At 38.7% G+C, this 18,659-nt stretch overlaps 5 long non-coding RNA genes across 6 annotated transcripts; 2 read left to right on the top strand and 3 right to left on the bottom strand.

Annotated features, from left to right (window-relative positions):
• The first annotated feature begins 1,345 nt into the window (after positions 1-1,345).
• On the top strand, positions 1,346-2,615 carry LOC144996734 (uncharacterized). Its single transcript, XR_013659578.1, has 3 exons — positions 1,346-1,482; positions 2,119-2,198; positions 2,277-2,615. It is a non-coding gene; the product is annotated as an uncharacterized LOC144996734 (long non-coding RNA).
• A 6-nt stretch (positions 2,616-2,621) lies between these two features.
• On the bottom strand, positions 2,622-3,774 carry LOC111947967 (uncharacterized). The gene is made up of 2 exons (XR_013659579.1): positions 3,638-3,774; positions 2,622-2,894 (listed from the first exon to the last, which is right to left on the bottom strand). It is a non-coding gene; the product is annotated as an uncharacterized LOC111947967 (long non-coding RNA).
• A 3,950-nt stretch (positions 3,775-7,724) lies between these two features.
• LOC144996740 (uncharacterized) lies at positions 7,725-10,895 on the top strand. Of its 2 annotated transcripts, XR_013659587.1 has the most exons (5): positions 7,725-7,837; positions 7,918-7,977; positions 8,777-8,883; positions 10,049-10,338; positions 10,455-10,895. It is a non-coding gene; the product is annotated as an uncharacterized LOC144996740 (long non-coding RNA). The 2 variants fall into 2 exon arrangements; XR_013659586.1 differs by lacking the exon at positions 7,725-7,837 and having other exon boundaries at positions 7,858-7,977.
• On the bottom strand, positions 10,019-10,960 carry LOC144996735 (uncharacterized). The gene is made up of 3 exons (XR_013659580.1): positions 10,822-10,960; positions 10,483-10,573; positions 10,019-10,231 (listed from the first exon to the last, which is right to left on the bottom strand). It is a non-coding gene; the product is annotated as an uncharacterized LOC144996735 (long non-coding RNA).
• Positions 10,961-11,443: 483 nt separating this feature from the next.
• Positions 11,444-14,175, bottom strand: LOC144996737 (uncharacterized). Its single transcript, XR_013659582.1, has 2 exons — positions 13,714-14,175; positions 11,444-11,973 (listed from the first exon to the last, which is right to left on the bottom strand). It is a non-coding gene; the product is annotated as an uncharacterized LOC144996737 (long non-coding RNA).
• Positions 14,176-18,659: the final 4,484 nt, after the last annotated feature.

The raw sequence follows: 18,659 nt of genomic DNA, 5'->3' as shown, positions 1-18,659 counted from the left end.
TGCCCAAGATCACCGCTGCCCTTAGATTCCTAAGCTCATGCTAACAATGTCATTCTTTATGAACTATTGTAGACATTTTGATGACGTGTCTTTATTTTCCATCCATGTTTTCTTTGTCTGCCTGCGGTTTAGTTGGTTTCAGACAGACAGAAAGACAGCAGGTAATGTAGGAAAACAGCTGCACTTTTATGAGATCAGAAATAAACAATCCGTCATTTAGAAAAAAAAAATCAGCACGTTTTTACCTATTTCTTCAGACTAAAAACGTTAAATATATTGGTGCTGCTGTGTTAATGTTTCAGATCAATTTAGATTTAATATTATTTATTGATTGAATTATTTTTTTCAGCATCAAATGGTTCAGTTGGTCAAAATGTTTCTAGTTTAAATAAGGAATGACAGATTTTTTTTTTTATTTCAGGTACTTTCAGCTTCTTTTCTGTTTTAGACTAGAACAGGGTTTCTGTGGCTAAATAAAGTTAATATTTGTTGAAAGTGGATTTATTTTGCTTTTTTCTTTTGTTAGTGTTAAAAGATACAATTTTAGGTATACAAATTTTATAGATACTGACCTGATGTATTGTCACCGCGCGAGTGTGTCTGTGTGTGTGTGTGTGTGTGTGTGGGGGGGGGGTCAGGGGGGGCGCGAAACATTTTCTTTTCCTAGGGGGGGCCTGGCAAAAAATAATTGAGAAGCACTGCCTTAATGTCAAAGTAGACAAAGATTGTATCTTCATTACACAATTGTTTTTATTATTGGCAAAATTCCATATCCATAAAGCCAAACGGTCAAACTCCAAACCTAAATTCCAGCAGTTTCTGAGTGAAATCAATCAGTACTGTACCATTATCAAACATCTGCAAAACCAAAAAGCAATCCAACTAATTTAATTTTTGAAAGATTTAAAATTTATTAAACCCCAAAGATTTTTGAAGGAATGATTCTTTTTTCTCTTATCTTGTATATGTATATGTATATAGTTTTTGTTTTATTTCCTATATTTTTCTGCAATATGTACACATTTCAATTCCCCCTGAGACATTCACATTGTTATTGTATTATTATGTAGAGTATTTTGACACCACTAAAGTATTGCGCATCAAAACAGTAAAACCGCGCATCAAAACCCCAAATCTGTGAATCAAAATGCATAAATTGAGAACCAAAACCCACAATTTGCAACCAAAGGCCTTTCCCCAAAGCACAATCCTATTTCTCAGCTGCCGATTTGTTTTCTCGCCATTCTGAAATCCTGTTTTTGAGTTGCAGTTTTATTTTGAAACTGTCTTTTTGAGTTGCGCTTTTATTTTTTGAGTTGCGCTTTTATTTTTTGCGGTTTTGATTCTAAAACCTGTCGACACGTAAAAACAGCGACATGTCAGTCAAGGGGAGGGGAGGCGGGACATCCCTGATATCCAGAAGCTCATTGGCTACCGAATAAGACCGAGTCTTACGTCAACAGACCAGTTTAGAATGTGCCGGTAAGTTTCTCATGTTTTTCATATCTTTTACTATATTAAAAGATCAAAATTGTACTTTATTTAACCAGAGGACGCCAGCGCATTCAGATGAGGAGCTCCACCAGTAGCTGCTAGTGAAAAAAGATGTTAGAAAGTTAGATGTTGCATGAAAAACTACCACCATTGTTCTCCTGTGTTAGCATGCTAGCTAGCTCAATGCTAGCGGGGTATCCAGCTCTTATGACTTTTGTGGATTAAACAAAGTACATTTTTTACCACAGTGTCAGGATCGGTCATGTAAACCTGGGAATAATTGCCCGTGGATTGTCACTAGGGTTAATCAAATAGTTTATAACCTATAAGGTTTCTCAATATTTTTCAGGGTTTACAGACAGAGGGAATTATTGAACAGAGAAACAATATTGCTGTGCCATATTATTCAAAATGTATGCGTCTGCACTATGCAGACTGGCAGAAGTCCGGTATTCGAGTGAACCAGAGCAGAGTAAATTGTAGCAGACCAGCAAAAACGTGTTTTATTCCACTTTAAATTATTCCAGTATTAGACATCAATAGAATTATTAGTATATTTAATTGGGTGGTGGTTTTAAAATTGACAGCGTCGTGTATTGCTGAATGTTTGTTGTTTTCTATAAGGGCCGTTGTTATGCATACCATAACAAAAAAGGCAGGAATACTGAGGCAGCTACGACGTGGATGTCTACATCTTCTTTAAGGTAATGAAAAAAAATGTAATCTTAATTTTTCTCTTCTTTTTTTGGTTAATTAACTTTGCTGTTTTTGTTTCTTTCCAGATGCAGGCCCCAAAGACGTCCCAGTGTGATGCAAAGGCTGTCCAGCAGGCTCACAGACATCTCCTGTCAACTGAAAGAGAAGCCTTTAAAATAGTTGTCCATTTCGACCACACTGTCTGCTTCCCATTTCTTAGTGCCTGTACGAAAACAGTGACTTTTCCACCTCAAATCTTTTAAGGAGTTTTAAAAACAGTTATTTTAATTTCTCTGAATTGTGGTTCAGAATTTCACAGAATCTAATGCACTTGACTCTGTGTTTCAAAGATCTTTGCAAAACCATCAGTCTTTTGTACAAAACACATTCAATGGTCAAACATTAAAAAATGAAGCTTTACAAAATACCAGTGGTGATTATTAGCCATTTATTTTCTTAAGGGGGGCAGTATTTTGTAAGGCAGATGAGATCTGTTCACATTGTTAGTTTTTGTTACATCCTGCTGTGATGACATGCATAGATCAGTACATAAATGTTAATGTCTTGGCCATGGTTTTCTGATGTCCCACAAGGGTTGAACAGGTCTGAGAGGAGAGAGGACAAGCCACAGAGGGAACAACAACTCCAACAGTTTCCTGCTCTGCCTGGTTTAAGTTAGTCTGTCGTCCAATGTCCACAGCATCCTGCACACAAAGAAAAATGTATTTAAGACAGTTAAAATGAGTGTGTGTGTGTATATATTTATATATATATATACACACACATACACACACCTTAATTGCTACTCAGTAGCTGCATATTGTGAAAGGTAACTTCCTGTGTTAACCTGCAATCTTTAAGGTTGAGAAAATTATTTTGGAATACAGTTCAGAATCAGAAAAACTTTATTGATCCCACCTGTGGGAAATTTGCTCTGGTACTTCAAATAAAAATTGTGTTTCTTTTATTTATTTATTTTAAATAGGGATTAACTTGATCCCAAACTAGGAAAGTAACACTTTCTTGCAGCAATATGTTGCTTTGTTGTTCAATCCATCTGTGTAATCCCTAAGGAAATATTGAAAAACCTTATATATACATGAATGTACTTCTTAAAAAACTATTTGATTAACCCTAGTGACAATCCACGGGCAATTATTCCCAGGTTTACATGACCGATCCTGACACTGTGGTAAAAAATGTACTTTGTTTAATCCACAAAAGTCATAAGAGCTGGATACCCCGCTAGCATTGAGCTAGCTAGCATGCTAACACAGGAGAACAATGGTGGTAGTTTTTCATGCAACATCTAACTTTCTAACATCTTTTTTCACTAGCAGCTACTGGTGGAGCTCCTCATCTGAATGCGCTGGCGTCCTCTGGTTAAATAAAGTACAATTTTGATCTTTTAATATAGTAAAAGATATGAAAAACATGAGAAACTTACCGGCACATTCTAAACTGGTCTGTTGACGTAAGACTCGGTCTTATTCGGTAGCCAATGAGCTTCTGGATATCAGGGATGTCCCGCCTCCCCTCCCCTTGACTGACATGTCGCTGTTTTTACGTGTCGACAGGTTTTAGAATCAAAACCGCAAAAAATAAAAGCGCAACTCAAAAAATAAAAGCGCAACTCAAAAAGACAGTTTCAAAATAAAACTGCAACTCAAAAACAGGATTTCAGAATGGCGAGAAAACAAATCGGCAGCTGAGAAATAGGATTGTGCTTTGGGGAAAGGCCTTTGGTTGCAAATTGTGGGTTTTGGTTCTCAATTTATGCATTTTGATTCACAGATTTGGGGTTTTGATGCGCGGTTTTACTGTTTTGATGCGCAATACTTTAGTGGTGTCAAAATACTCTACATAATAATACAATAACAATGTGAATGTCTCAGGGGGAATTGAAATGTGTACATATTGCAGAAAAATATAGGAAATAAAACAAAAACTATATACATATACATATACAAGATAAGAGAAAAAAGAATCATTCCTTCAAAAATCTTTGGGGTTTAATAAATTTTAAATCTTTCAAAAATTAAATTAGTTGGATTGCTTTTTGGTTTTGCAGATGTTTGATAATGGTACAGTACTGATTGATTTCACTCAGAAACTGCTGGAATTTAGGTTTGGAGTTTGACCGTTTGGCTTTATGGATATGGAATTTTGCCAATAATAAAAACAATTGTGTAATGAAGATACAATCTTTGTCTACTTTGACATTAAGGCAGTGCTTCTCAATTATTTTTTGCCAGGCCCCCCCTAGGAAAAGAAAATGTTTCGCGCCCCCCCTGACCCCCCCCCCACACACACACACACACACACACAGACACACTCGCGCGGTGACAATACATCAGGTCAGTATCTATAAAATTTGTATACCTAAAATTGTATCTTTTAACACTAACAAAAGAAAAAAGCAAAATAAATCCACTTTCAACAAATATTAACTTTATTTAGCCACAGAAACCCTGTTCTAGTCTAAAACAGAAAAGAAGCTGAAAGTACCTGAAATAAAAAAAAAAATCTGTCATTCCTTATTTAAACTAGAAACATTTTGACCAACTGAACCATTTGATGCTGAAAAAAATAATTCAATCAATAAATAATATTAAATCTAAATTGATCTGAAACATTAACACAGCAGCACCAATATATTTAACGTTTTTAGTCTGAAGAAATAGGTAAAAACGTGCTGATTTTTTTTTTCTAAATGACGGATTGTTTATTTCTGATCTCATAAAAGTGCAGCTGTTTTCCTACATTACCTGCTGTCTTTCTGTCTGTCTGAAACCAACTAAACCGCAGGCAGACAAAGAAAACATGGATGGAAAATAAAGACACGTCATCAAAATGTCTACAATAGTTCATAAAGAATGACATTGTTAGCATGAGCTTAGGAATCTAAGGGCAGCGGTGATCTTGGGCAACAGGCAGCGGTAGCAGTGGTCCGCGTGCCCCGATTCCCCTGGCAGACAGGGCCCACACCACCCCTCCCCTTTCGTTCTCACTCGCGCAGCCGCGGACAGACAGAACAGACAATAGGAACCGAATAGTGGACCAGATTATTTTCCAAGCACTGAGCCGCTGTCACCGCTGCCCCCACGTTAAATTTGCGCACCGGACAAACCTGTGCCTAAAACCGCCACCACCGCGCGCCCCCCCTCGCATCGCTTCGTGCCCCCCCCCCCCTGGGGGCGCGCCCCACTATTTGAGAAGCACTGTGTTACACAAATATTTTTCCTTAAGTAATGACATTTTTCCTCCAAAATCAAATAATGTTTTGTTTAATAGGTTACAGATGTGTTTTGGCATTTCTAAAGACAGAGACACATAGACAGATCTAGAGATTCCTTCAGCTTCAGATAACAGAATTCTACCGTTCAGAGAGAGATTTCTCATTAACCACATGTTATAAGGCGCAGTGGAGTTTAGAAACAAAGGATTTGTATGTTTGTGTCAGTGTGGGGGGGCTCGAAAATATTCTAATCTTTAGAAAGGGGGGCCCTGCAGAAAAAGTTTGGGAACCACTGCTCTAAGGCATCAGGGATGACTGTAGTTTTTGTTCTGCGGCTGAGAATGTCATTTAACACCCTCCAAGACTTTTTTTTTTTTTCGATCTCCAGATGCAACCTTCAGTTGTGTAGTAAAATGATTTTGTTTGCTTATTTGTAATAGTTTTGTTAGATTGTTTTTATATTTTATGTAAGTTAAATAATTTGTTTTTTTATATACTTTTTGTACAATTTATTCTTTTGTTTGATTGAATTTAGTATTCCCTTGGTTATCCAAGGTTTTACTTTAAATGTCTTTTTGTCTAATTTTTTTTTTTTTTCTGGGATTGTTATGCTAATTGAGTCAGTTAATTCTTCAATTAATGAATTATATGCAGATTCGGGATCTGTGGTGTTGAATACTGCGTCCCACCTTTTGGTCTGAAGGTGACTGATTAGGTTTGCTAAAGTTTGGGTGTTTACAACTTTCACTTTTCTCCTTGTACGTGGGATTGACGGTTTTTTATTTAGTTTCATATAGCATGCAATAGGATAATGGTCTGTAATGTCTGAGTATACAACCCCTGATTTTTTTTTTTCCGCAACTCTGGTGTACTTATTGATTTTTGGGAAAAAGGATGAGGAGAAAAGAGTATTAATAAAGTCATTGTTGGTTTTATTGTCCTTGGATATATCTATATTTAAATCACCCATAATAAGACAATTTATGTTCGTTAGGTTTATGTGGAGAAGAATGTTTTCAAGTTTGTCTCTAAATATGTCATAATCAGAGTCTGGTGGGTGATATATTACTCCAATAACAATACTTTTTGCATTATTATGTTTTAGTTGTAGAAATATTGAGTCAGAAAAATGTCCAGATTGCAAGTAGAAGACTCTGTGAAGACACTTTCCCAAATTCCCGCAACAAACAAAAACATAGTAAACAAAAAATAAGTAAAAATTTAAGAAACATAAAGATTACCATAGTCATTAAAGTAAACTCAAGTCAAATTTCTCTCTCCCGAGGAGTGCAATTCATTCAATACCCTTAACAAACATTAGTCATTCATTACTGCGACGTTTACTCACCAGATTATTATTGAGGTTGGAATAGAAGTACAGTACCTCATTTGTGGGCAATTTTTAGAAATAGTTCAGCCTCTTTCGAGTCTCTGAAAGTCTTTTCAGGTCCGTTGATTGTGAAGGACAGTGTTGCTGGATAAGCCATCTGGAAGCGTATATTCCTCTGGATGAGGTGCGCGCACACGGAGTTGAACGCTCTTCTGGCGATACGAACGCTTTGTGGAATGTCGGGAACGATCTGCAGGTATGAATCCTCATACACTATTTTCCCCCGTCGTTTTGCCTCTGTCAGAAACAATTATTTCATTTAAGGGAACCTGAACGAATGACACTTTGTTCATACATATAGCACTTTACAACTCCTTGAAGGTGCGAAAAGGGCTTTGCGATAAAATAAAGAGAAAATACATTGATTCTGTAGACAAGGCCTGAGGTCACCATCACGCCCCTCCTTAAAAAAAAAAAACAGATCTAGCAAACACATTTAAGTAAAATCCACATCTACTTTAAGATAATGCAAAAGTTATATAAAAGTTTCAGCAGTTTCAATAAAAGTGTTCAGCGTAAACACAAACAAAATTATAAGCTAAATGGTAATAAAATGATTATCGGCCTTCAACACACACACATACATTCATACATACATACATACATACATAAAATGCTGGTCTATCCCTCCTGCACCTCTCCCGATCTGTATTTTTATTTATTTTTTAAATGTATTTTGGACTTAAACACTGTCCACATAACCTAACCTGACAGAATCAAATTTAAAAGGATTTATGCTAAAGGAACAAGCAAAAACGGGAATAGAAAAGCATGAAACCTAAAAAAACGTTAACCTTAATGTTTACACAGCCCTTAGGTGGATGCCTTCCGGTTCCAAGGTGGGTTCCTAACAACAAATCAACGAACCATCACATTTTGTCACTGATCAACTCAACAAGAAAACTTAATTGTCAGAGACTTTATCTACCAGGAGCTAAAAGGGATAAAAAAAAAAAACTTCAACATCAGTCACCAGGTAATGTTTACACAGCCCTTAGGTGGATGCATTCCGTTTCAAGGTGGGTAGCTAACAACAAATCAACGAACCATCACATTTTGTCATTGATCAACTGGAGAACAAGAAAACTTAATTTTTCAGAGACTTTATCCACCAGGAGCTAAAAGGGATTAAAAAAAAAACTTCAACATCAGTCACCAGGTAAGTTTGGAGGATGTTGGGGCTTTATTTTTACATTATCCAGCAGTTCTGTGCAGCTGCGCAATTAACTCACGTTATCGTTTTGTTTCATTGTTTTGGTAACACATATTTAGTGCGTTCTGCATTTTTCGGTTTATTACAGCATAAAAACTGCTGTTTATCTGTTATAGACAGTGAGGTAGTCTGAGTTTTACAACGAGTGTGTCAGGAAATAAAGGTTCTCATCTATAAATGACAAACAAAATAAATGTACTAATTTTAAAATTATGAACATACAAAATAATACAAAAAGAAGTGTATTAAAGGCTTATATTTCCACTTATTCTCAAATTAGTGTTCACATTTTATTATTTATAAATAGGTACATTTATTTCTCATTTATATTTTGCAGTTTTAGTTTACATAATGATGATGTTTTGCACAGTTCCATCTCAGCCGACAGTTTCTTCTGCTCTCAAAAAGTATTAAAAAGTATTGGAGTAATAAAAAAAAAAACAGTGTCTGCATAATGAAATATGACCTTATGCAAATATACAATCAAACAATAAATCTCTCATAAATATATAAAAAGATCATGAAATTGTGAAAAACCTGCACACAGATTTTAAACGAGCCAATATATTATTATTCTGCTATAGATATTTTATTGGCTTTATCAGTGATTATTCTATAATAATAATTCTTGTTTTTTATCTGCAGAAGAAACTCCTGTCACCACATCTACTGTTGAAAGGGAAACATTTGACTGTTTTTCTTTTAACTGTTTGCTTTTATTGTAGCTCTGTATCTTATGTTCCAGAGGCTCCAAGAGAGGCGTGTATGGAAGAGAAGCAGGCTGGATCCAAAATTCGCCCAAACTTAAATCCAGTTGATCCAGCTGAATGACCAACCACACTCTCTGATCCAGTAAGAATGGATTTGGTGCAAAGAGGTCCTTTTCAGACCGATAAAGACTATGACTTTCCAAACTCACCCTCATTGAGCTGTTGTGTTCTTTATGTTGGATTGTTTTATTGTCATTTGATTTGCTATTAAGTTGCTGCTTTTACAGGGATTCAAAATAGGTTGGCAGTGGATTTTGTTGTGGAGAATGCTGTCACCTTGTGGATGAAATGTGCAAAAGCTGCAGGGCTGTTTTTTACACAATCACTTATAGCCACTGAAGAGATTGAATTATTTGAATTATCGGTTTTCTTTCGTCTTAATCACAAATGTAACTTTACCAAAAAGGTTGTATTTCTTTTCTGTTTTGGGCGAATAAATTGGCTCGTCCGCACTTACATTTAAGCTCAACTACAGACTAAACCTAGGCAGTCCTAATCCTCCCAGGAATTTTGGTCTTTGCAAAAAAACTTTTTTAATTCTGGGTGTTTTTTTATTCCAAATAAATGATGAGACAAGCGAATCGATTTTTTTTTTAAAAACTTTTAATGAATTATAATAGGGATGCATTGGAAAAGGAATAAATATTTTGGCAATACGTTCATTCTAACTATATTTACACGACCAGCTAATGAGATGGGTACATTACCTAGACGCTTAAATTGTTTGTTGGTAAAGATTCAGAAAATTTTGTTTAAAAAGTCCAGATATATCTTTTGTTATGTTAATGCCAAGGTATCTGAAATTGTTCGAAACTGAAAATCTTATTCTGGGTTAATAAAAACAAGAAATCTAAAGCATACTTGGAATGTTCAACAGCAAAAAATATATATATATTAAAAGATTAGTATAGTATTAAAAACCTCCATAGATTTAAATCTGTGTGGGTTCTGAGGTGTCTGACATGACATGGCACAATGATAGAATAGCTAATTCTGATCCTTGAGTTAAAATGTATGTGTTTATGGTAAAGGAGCAACCATAAACTTCGGAACTTTTGATTTACGACCTTGCTCCTCAACCTTATTAGGAAGTCAGACTCCAGACAGAGGATTTAAATAAAGGCCTCCCCATTCTACTTCAGGCTTTCCCCAGGACAACAGATTGGAGCACAAGATGGAAGATCTTAGCATTATTCACGAAAGAAATTTAGACGGGACAACTTTTACCCCTTCATTTTTTTCTGCAGATCTTAAGGACCTCCAAGGTTTTGGTTCACCTGAACCTGGCTCAGGGAAGAGGTGTTTTTGCCTCTGTGGAGGACAATACCTGTGCTGTGAAGGCATCAATAGAAACCTAACCAGTTTCCAAGATGAAAAGATGATAGAAGATGTCACATCTTCAACTGAAGGCACTCCAACAGCAGACAAACCTGCGAAGATTGACAAAGCCGTGCAGACAGACAGTGATGAAAAATTCACTTTGAAGACAAAAAACCAGAGACCACTTTCAATAAACCATAACATGCAACCCAACCAGGTAATGTATTGTTTTGTTTTTTTTTACTTTTCAAGCAATTTTGATTCATTATTCTTTAATGAATAATTAATGCAATTACACATGAAATTTCCCTAACGTCTTTATATCTTTTACAGATGGAAATCTATGGGGAACATGCGATACCTTACAGTCATGTTGGAGTCATTTATATAGGCAGTTCTTCTGATGAGGACGACGATGACATGAAGGAAGATTGCGCTGATGTGGACCGGACCTCCCCCCCAGAATGACATGTTATTTTCGTTACTTTTCAAGCCACATATAAGCTCTTTATAAAAGTAATAGCAATCATTAATTGTAATCAATATATGTAACCAACGTAGTTCGACACGTGTGCATCACATGAGAAAATGTAGAAAAATATTATATCATCATCTTTGAGTTGTCTTTACATTTTAAGAAATGTTTTAATCTCTATTTTTGATATATCTGGTAAGCCCACATATGACCGGGAAAACTCACCGTTTTGTAACAAAGCCATGTAAACACGTGAAGCTTGTAAACATTAAATCTCAAGGTTCCAAAAGTCCTGAAAAGCTGTGTCCGAATTCCCTCCCTAATTGATAACTATAACGGCATACAGTGCTGCACAATTTAGTGTTTATAGTTTTTAAAAGCAATTAAATGCGTGCGTTGTAGACCGCATAGCTTCTGATTTCCGGTTCCTGCAGCTTGACAAGAAAAACAGAATGGTGCAATACTGCCACCACCTGGTGTGGAGGTAACTGCTTCTGTCTTAAAACTGATTTTCCAAAAAGCGAGCTGAGACACAACTTTTTATTTTTTTTTTAAAGCAAAAACAAACAACAAAAAAAGAAACCAAAAAATAAATAAAAGGTATTTAATAATAATCTAAAGTCTTACAGTTGCAACAGGTTTTTTTTTAAAAAAAAAAAAAGAAAGACATAAAACATAATCAAACGTCCCAGCTACCTGAAATTACACTTATCTTGTCTTTAACAATTAGTGCAGCCTTCTGTCTTACTGTTGATCTGTAATGTTGTTTTTTATTGTAAATGTTTGATGTTATTTGTGTTGTGATTAATCAGTTGTTACGCATACCAAAAAAGTAAATGAGGCACAATTTTGACCAAAATTGTTTTATTTGTTCATCTAATTTTTGTGTGAAGTCAAAGTCACATTTCAACAGAAAAATATTAAGAATATAACAATTATATTTAATTAGATTTTAAGAATATGTGGGAACACTAAATTTTTCCATACTATTTGCACATTATACATTATTTACATACCAAACATTAATTCACTCTTCAAAACAAAAAAGTCCTTGACAATTTGCCAAAACACGGCAGTTAAGCCAGATCTGATTCACACTGCCCATCAGTGTGAGCGGCACGAGAGAGTCCCTGATGTGAAAGGACTTTATCCTACAGATCACTCTTTCCACCATAATTCTGAGGCGGGGCATGACTGCGTTTGTTCCGTTTCCTCCTTGCTGATGGAGCTGAACGCTTAAAAGGTGGCATGATGAGCTTAGATCCAATGTCAGTAATGAGGTCTTGAACGAGGAACTCTTTGTCCGCCATGACATCGACTCCTGGCTCCAGCAAAGGAACTTGGCTTCTAAGTCATGGAAAGCCTCATCCAGAGCACCTGTGAAGATAAAGAAATTAAAAATCAGTATTAAAACATTTGCTACCTTTCACCACAACACAGTAATCATGATTTGAAAAGTATGTTAAGTATTTAATTACAAAAAGGTTTCATTTATTTTTGTTAAAGAAAATACAAAATGACAAAATACTCTAAATTAATTAAATACATGTAATTAAAATAGGTGAGAGCATGAACAGCTTTTATTATCAGTGATGAAAGTCAGGCAAGGAAAAAATCCCTGAACTTTTCTTTGAGCGATATGGCGGGCACAGAGCGAAATTTTGGAAAAATACGTGGTCTTAGATGCATTCTGGTGCATTCTGGCAGCTAGTTATTCACTTCTTTATCAAGAAACTAAGACTAATTGGAGCATCATGATTTGTCATTCAAACCCCTAGTTTGACTCTCCATTAAGGACTTGCTGGTCCTAAAAAAGAATTTGGAAAATTGCTCAAAGTAGAAGAATTCTGCTTCAAATACTCCATCAAAATACCAAAAACCGAATTTAACTTTGTTTTGAAAGCAATTCCTAAATGTATTATTACATTATTCAAAAGTTCATCATTACAAAGTCCAACTTTATTGCCAATTGATCCGACTAAAATAGAAATAGGCCAAATTTGTTTTTCTTCTTCACGTAACACAAATCGCCGTATACGCTCACTCTTCCAGAAGGATGTTGTCTCCATTCCTTACGTAGTTTCTTTTTGGAATAATTTAGTTTATCATTTAGAATGGAAAAAGATTTGGAATTTACCAGCAAAATACTTTTTAACCAATAAAGTGAAAGAAATCTCATTCAAACTAATCCATAAATTCTATCCAACCAAACTATATCTACAAAAGTTCAAGGAAGATATTGATGTTACTTGCTCTTTTTGCCAAGAACAGCCTGAAGATACTGTACATTTATTTTGGTCATGTCCCTTTTCCACCACTCTCTGGTCTGAAGTTTGTCATTTCATTTCTGCCCACATTGACCCTGACTTCCGCCTGTACTTAGAAAATGTTATGTTTGGCATCACCCACTGTCCATCTCATAAAAAAGAACAGTTGTACCTCATTAACCTTTTGTTGTTTTATGCAAATGGCACATTCATAAATCAAAAGTAACGAATCATACCCCTCATTTCTCAGTCTTTATTAATGAGTTCAAACAATACATTAAGACAATAAGAAACTCTGATAATAAGAACGCCATCAAAACATTAGATCTGTGTATTAGTTTCAATCTTTATGCATAAAATGTATAAACCCCCTGGCTTGTTTCTTCGTTGTTCAATGTTCAACATTATTTTGTATTGATTTTTTACATTCAATAAAGTTTGAAAAAAAAAAAGCAAGTCACGCTGACCACGTGGTGCAGACAGAGCCAATCAGACCCGTCGACGCATCCGAAAGCAACTAAAACGTCCCGTTATTGGTCAATTAGGCCGGGAAGACGAAAGATGGCCACGACCATTGAGGAAGCGATCTGCGGAGAAATATAGAAAATAAAGCTAAAATTAGCTGATTTCAGACCATTTTCTAATCCGGAAAGCGATTTGTCCGTAGAGATCAGGTCTTTATTTCCCGGAAAGTACGTTCGGTTTGCTCAAAAACCCGGATTTCCGGGAATTCCCGGAAGACTTTCATCACTGATTATAAACATTAATTTGTTCAGGTAGAAATGCATTTATCCAATAACGGTACACATAGTTGACTAACGTTAACCAAACACATTATGAACAACCTTACCTGCAGGTGGGTGTGTCACGTAGTCCTGATCCATTTACTGCCTTAGCTTAGCCACCATGTTGCTATCTTCACAGCATAGCTGCATAGCCCGATGTTTGAGGTTCTGTCATATAATGACTCCATTCTCAAAGGAGCAGTAAAGTTTTTCCAAGGGAAAAGGCTCGGGACAACACCACTCTTCGGGCGACGAACGACGCAGCCGCACCACAATCCGGAGCGAAATTGCCGGCAGCAGAGCAGAGGGTGCCACCTGTGTTTACATTAAACTATGCCCTTCCTCTCTTCGGATCGCCTATATCATTTGGGTTTGAGGTTTGGATCCACAGGAAAATAATGAAATGAAAAGTAGGGCTGTTTTTGGTTGGAAGACGAACAGCCTGGAACACCACAGAAACTGCAATTCTTCCACTCTGCCATTCTTCATATGTGTCGCTATGCTAACAGGAAGTTGTTTTACGTTCCTGCAGCTTGACAAGGAAAAACAGAATGGTGCAATACTGCCACCACCTGGTGTGGAGGTATTGCAGCAACTGCTTCTGTCTTAAAACTGATTTTCCAAAAAGCGAGCTGAGACACAACTTTTTATTTTTTGAAAGCAAAAACAAACAACAAAAAAAAAGAAACCAAAAAATAAATAAAAGGTATTTAATAATAATCTAAAGTCTTACAGTTGCAACAGGTTTTTTTTTTTAAAAAAAAAAGAAAGACATAAAACATAATCAAACGTCCCAGCTAAAAAGAAAAAGTCGCTGTAAAGTTTACTTACCTTGACTCATGCCTTGCTGGAGTGAAAAATGGTTGAAAGAAAAAAAAAACAACAAGAAAAAAAAAACACATCAACTCCATCATTGTTTTATTGAGTTTCACAGGCAAGCTTACTGTAACACAAGCAACCGTGAAAAGACAAAAGCATTTTTTTTTTTTACAAAAACAACAATATTTCACACACTCAAAGCGTCACAGGAACAGGCTGGACTGCGAATAGTAGTCGCAAACTCCACAGCGCGAGGGGTATGAAAATAAATAAATAAATAGATTGATGCCCCCCCCAATCCCCTCCACCCTCTGGGGGATCATGCAGACCCCAAAGCACATGCCCACCTGAGCGAGTGGGAGGGGTAAGGAAAATGAAGATAGGAAAATAAAAAAGCATAGCCTCGTGGGGTCATTTGCACTCCCTAAAACAGCGGAGTGAACGCTTTTTTTTTTTAATAATACGGGTTCGAATGCACGCGAAAGCACAGCGCGAGGGGTATGAAAATAAATTTTTTTTAAAAAAAATTGATCCCCCCCCCCCTTCCCCCTGGTGGTTGTGCAGTGTAAGGAAAATGAAGATAGGAAAATAAAAAAGCATAGTCTCGTGGGGTCATTTGCACTCCCTAAAACAGCGGAGTGAACGCTTTTGTTTTTGGAGAAAAAAAACAATATAGTATTGTCTCTTGGGGTGATTTGCACTCCGTAAAACAGCGGAATGAACGCTTTTTTTTTTTAATAATACGGGGTCGAATGCACGCCAAAGCACAGCGCGAGAGGTATGAAAATAAATAAATAAATTGATGCCCCCCTTCTCCCCCCCCCCACCCCCTGGTGGTCGTGGGGTGTAAGGACAATGAAGAAAACAAATACGGGGTCAAATGCACCCAAAAGACAGCGCGAGGGGTATGAAAATAAATAAATAGATTGATGCCCCCCCTCATCCCCTCCACCCCCTGGTGGTCGTGGGGTGTAAGGACAATGAAGAAAACAAATACGGGGTCAAATGCACCCAAAAGACAGCGCGAGAGGTATGAAAATAAATAAATAAATTGATGCCCCCCTTCTCCCCCCCCCCCCCTCCACCCCCTGGTGGTCGTGGGGTGTAAGGACAATGAAGAAAACAAATACGGGGTCAAATGCACCCAAAAGACAGCGCGAGGGGTATGAAAATAAATAAATAGATTGATGCCCCCCCTCATCCCCTCCACCCCCTGGTGGTCGTGGGGTGTAAGGACAATGAAGAAAACAAATACGGGGTCAAATGCACCCAAAAGACAGCGCGAGAGGTATGAAAATAAATAAATAAATTGATGCCCCCCTTCTCCCCCCCCCCTCCACCCCCTGGTGGTCGTGGGGTGTAAGGACAATGAAGAAAACAAATACGGGGTCAAATGCACCCAAAAGACAGCGCGAGGGGTATGAAAATAAATAAATAGATTGATGCCCCCCCTCATCCCCTCCACCCCCTGGTGGTCGTGGGGTGTAAGGACAATGAAGAAAACAAATACGGGGTCAAATGCACCCAAAAGACAGCGCGAGAGGTATGAAAATAAATAAATAAATTGATGCCCCCCTTCTCCCCCCCCCCCCCCCCTCCACCCCCTGGTGGTCGTGGGGTGTAAGGACAATGAAGAAAACAAATACGGGGTCAAATGCACCCAAAAGACAGCGCGAGGGGTATGAAAATAAATAAATAGATTGATGCCCCCCCTCATCCCCTCCACCCCCTGGTGGTCGTGGGGTGTAAGGACAATGAAGAAAACAAATACGGGGTCAAATGCACCCAAAAGACAGCGCGAGAGGTATGAAAATAAATAAATAAATTGATGCCCCCCTTCTCCCCCCCCCCTCCACCCCCTGGTGGTCGTGGGGTGTAAGGACAATGAAGAAAACAAATACGGGGTCAAATGCACCCAAAAGACAGCGCGAGGGGTATGAAAATAAATAAATAGATTGATGCCCCCCCTCATCCCCTCCACCCCCTGGTGGTCGTGGGGTGTAAGGACAATGAAGAAAACAAATACGGGGTCAAATGCACCCAAAAGACAGCGCGAGAGGTATGAAAATAAATAAATAAATTGATGCCCCCCTTCTCCCCCCCCCCTCCACCCCCTGGTGGTCGTGGGGTGTAAGGACAATGAAGAAAACAAATACGGGGTCAAATGCACCCAAAAGACAGCGCGAGGGGTATGAAAATAAATAAATAGATTGATGCCCCCCCTCATCCCCTCCACCCCCTGGTGGTCGTGGGGTGTAAGGACAATGAAGAAAACAAATACGGGGTCAAATGCACCCAAAAGACAGCGCGAGAGGTATGAAAATAAATAAATAAATTGATGCCCCCCTTCTCCCCCCCCCCTCCACCCCCTGGTGGTCGTGGGGTGTAAGGACAATGAAGAGAGGATGATAAAAAAAAGTATTGTCTCGTGGGGTCGTTTACGATCCGTAAAACAGAGGAGTGAACGCTTTTTTTTTTGGAGAAAAAAAAAATAAAGTATTGTCTCTTGGGGTCATTTGAGCTCCGTAAAACAGCGGAGTGAACGCTTTTTTTTTTTTTAATAATACGGGGTCGAATGCACGCCAAAGCACAGCGCGAGGGGTATAAAAATAAATTTTAAAAAAAATGATACCCTCCTCCCTCCCTCTCCACCCCCTGGTCTTGGGGTGTAAAGAAAATGAAGAGAGGATGGAGAGAGAAAAAAAATAAAGTATTGTCTCGTGGGGTCACTTATGCCCTGTAGAACAGCGGAGGGAATGGGTTTCGTGCTGGCCACCGAGAAATGCATCGTGGGGTCACTTATGCCCTGTAACACAGCGGAGAGGATGGAAAGAGAAAAAAAAAAATAAAGTATTGTCTCGTGGGGTCACTTATGCCCTGTAGAACAGCGGAGGGAATGGGTTTCGTGCTGGCCACCGAGAAATGCATCGTGGGGTCACTTATGCCCTGTAACACAGCGGAGAGGATGGAAAGAGAAAAAAAAAAATAAAGTATTGTCTCGTGGGGTCACTTATGCCCTGTAGAACAGCGGAGGGAATGGGTTTCGTGCTGGCCACCGAGAAATGCATCGTGGGGTCACTTATGCCCTGTAACACAGCGGAGAGGATGGAAAGAGAAAAAAAAAATAAAGTATTGTCTCGTGGGGTCACTTATGCCCGTTAAAACAGCGGAGGGAATGGGTTTCGTGCTGGCCACCGAGAAATGCATCGTGGGGTCACTTATGCCCTGTAACACAGCGGAGGGAGTTATATTTTTTTGGAGTGGGGTCATGCAGACCCCAAAGCACATGCCAACCTAAGGGAGCGGAAGGGTTAAGTGGTTGTCCCGCTTTTTTCTTTTTTTCTTTTTTCAAAGTTTGCAAGTTTTTCTATTTTTGATTACATTCTTGCCTGGTGGAAAAACCGTAACACCTGCCATGCACTTCTACGACGGAGAGGAGGATGGAGGTGCTTGGACCACGGTGCGCTACGGGAGGAGACACTACAGAAATCCCCGTGCGCTCAGCTTTAATTACCGGGGCCGACCGGACCATAGGATGGACCGTGCATTTCCCGTCTCCGGCTGGAAGAGGGCGCCAAGGTTCCCAAATTTTGGCTGGAGTAGGGCTTCACCTTCAAATCCTAACTGGCCTGCGCCTCCTATGTACGACGGGTCCCGGCCTTATTTTCCACAGCCCCGCTCTTATGCAGCAGCGGTCCGGGGCTCACCTACCAGACGAGCGACAAGATTTGGACCCCCAGCAGATGTTAGGCAGGACCTCCGGCGAGCTGCAGATGAAAGACTTGGACAGCTTATCCGCAAATTACATGCTGTAATTAAGATGGTGCATCACTTACAAAACGTGACCATCACGCCGGACAGACCAGAACCTCTGATGATCGCTCGCATAGTGGACTCATTAACCTCACTGATTAAACCCGCTGATCCCACGGATGATGTGTTAGACCTCATTGAGGGCAACGCAAAAAACTGGGGACAGAACACACTGCAGATCCTCCAGGATCACTACCAAAAGAGGCTGGAGAAACTTTTACAGGATCTCCCCGGTGATTTAACCCGAGATTGGAGGGAAGCCTTCATCGTGGCGACACGATGGGCTTGCAGAAATCTACCTCGGATCACGCAGGATGTTCTCGATCAGGCAGAGGCCCTGATCATCACCTGCAGATCAGACTCGGAGCGGCGAAGTCCA

Source organism: Oryzias latipes, chromosome 12, assembly GCF_053564925.1.
Source record: "Oryzias latipes strain Hd-rR chromosome 12, Olatipes_Hd-rR_3.1".
Lineage (NCBI taxonomy): Eukaryota > Metazoa > Chordata > Actinopteri > Beloniformes > Adrianichthyidae > Oryzias > Oryzias latipes.
The sequence above is the reverse complement of the archived record's forward strand: the minus strand, read 5'-3'. Positions and strand labels throughout refer to the sequence as shown.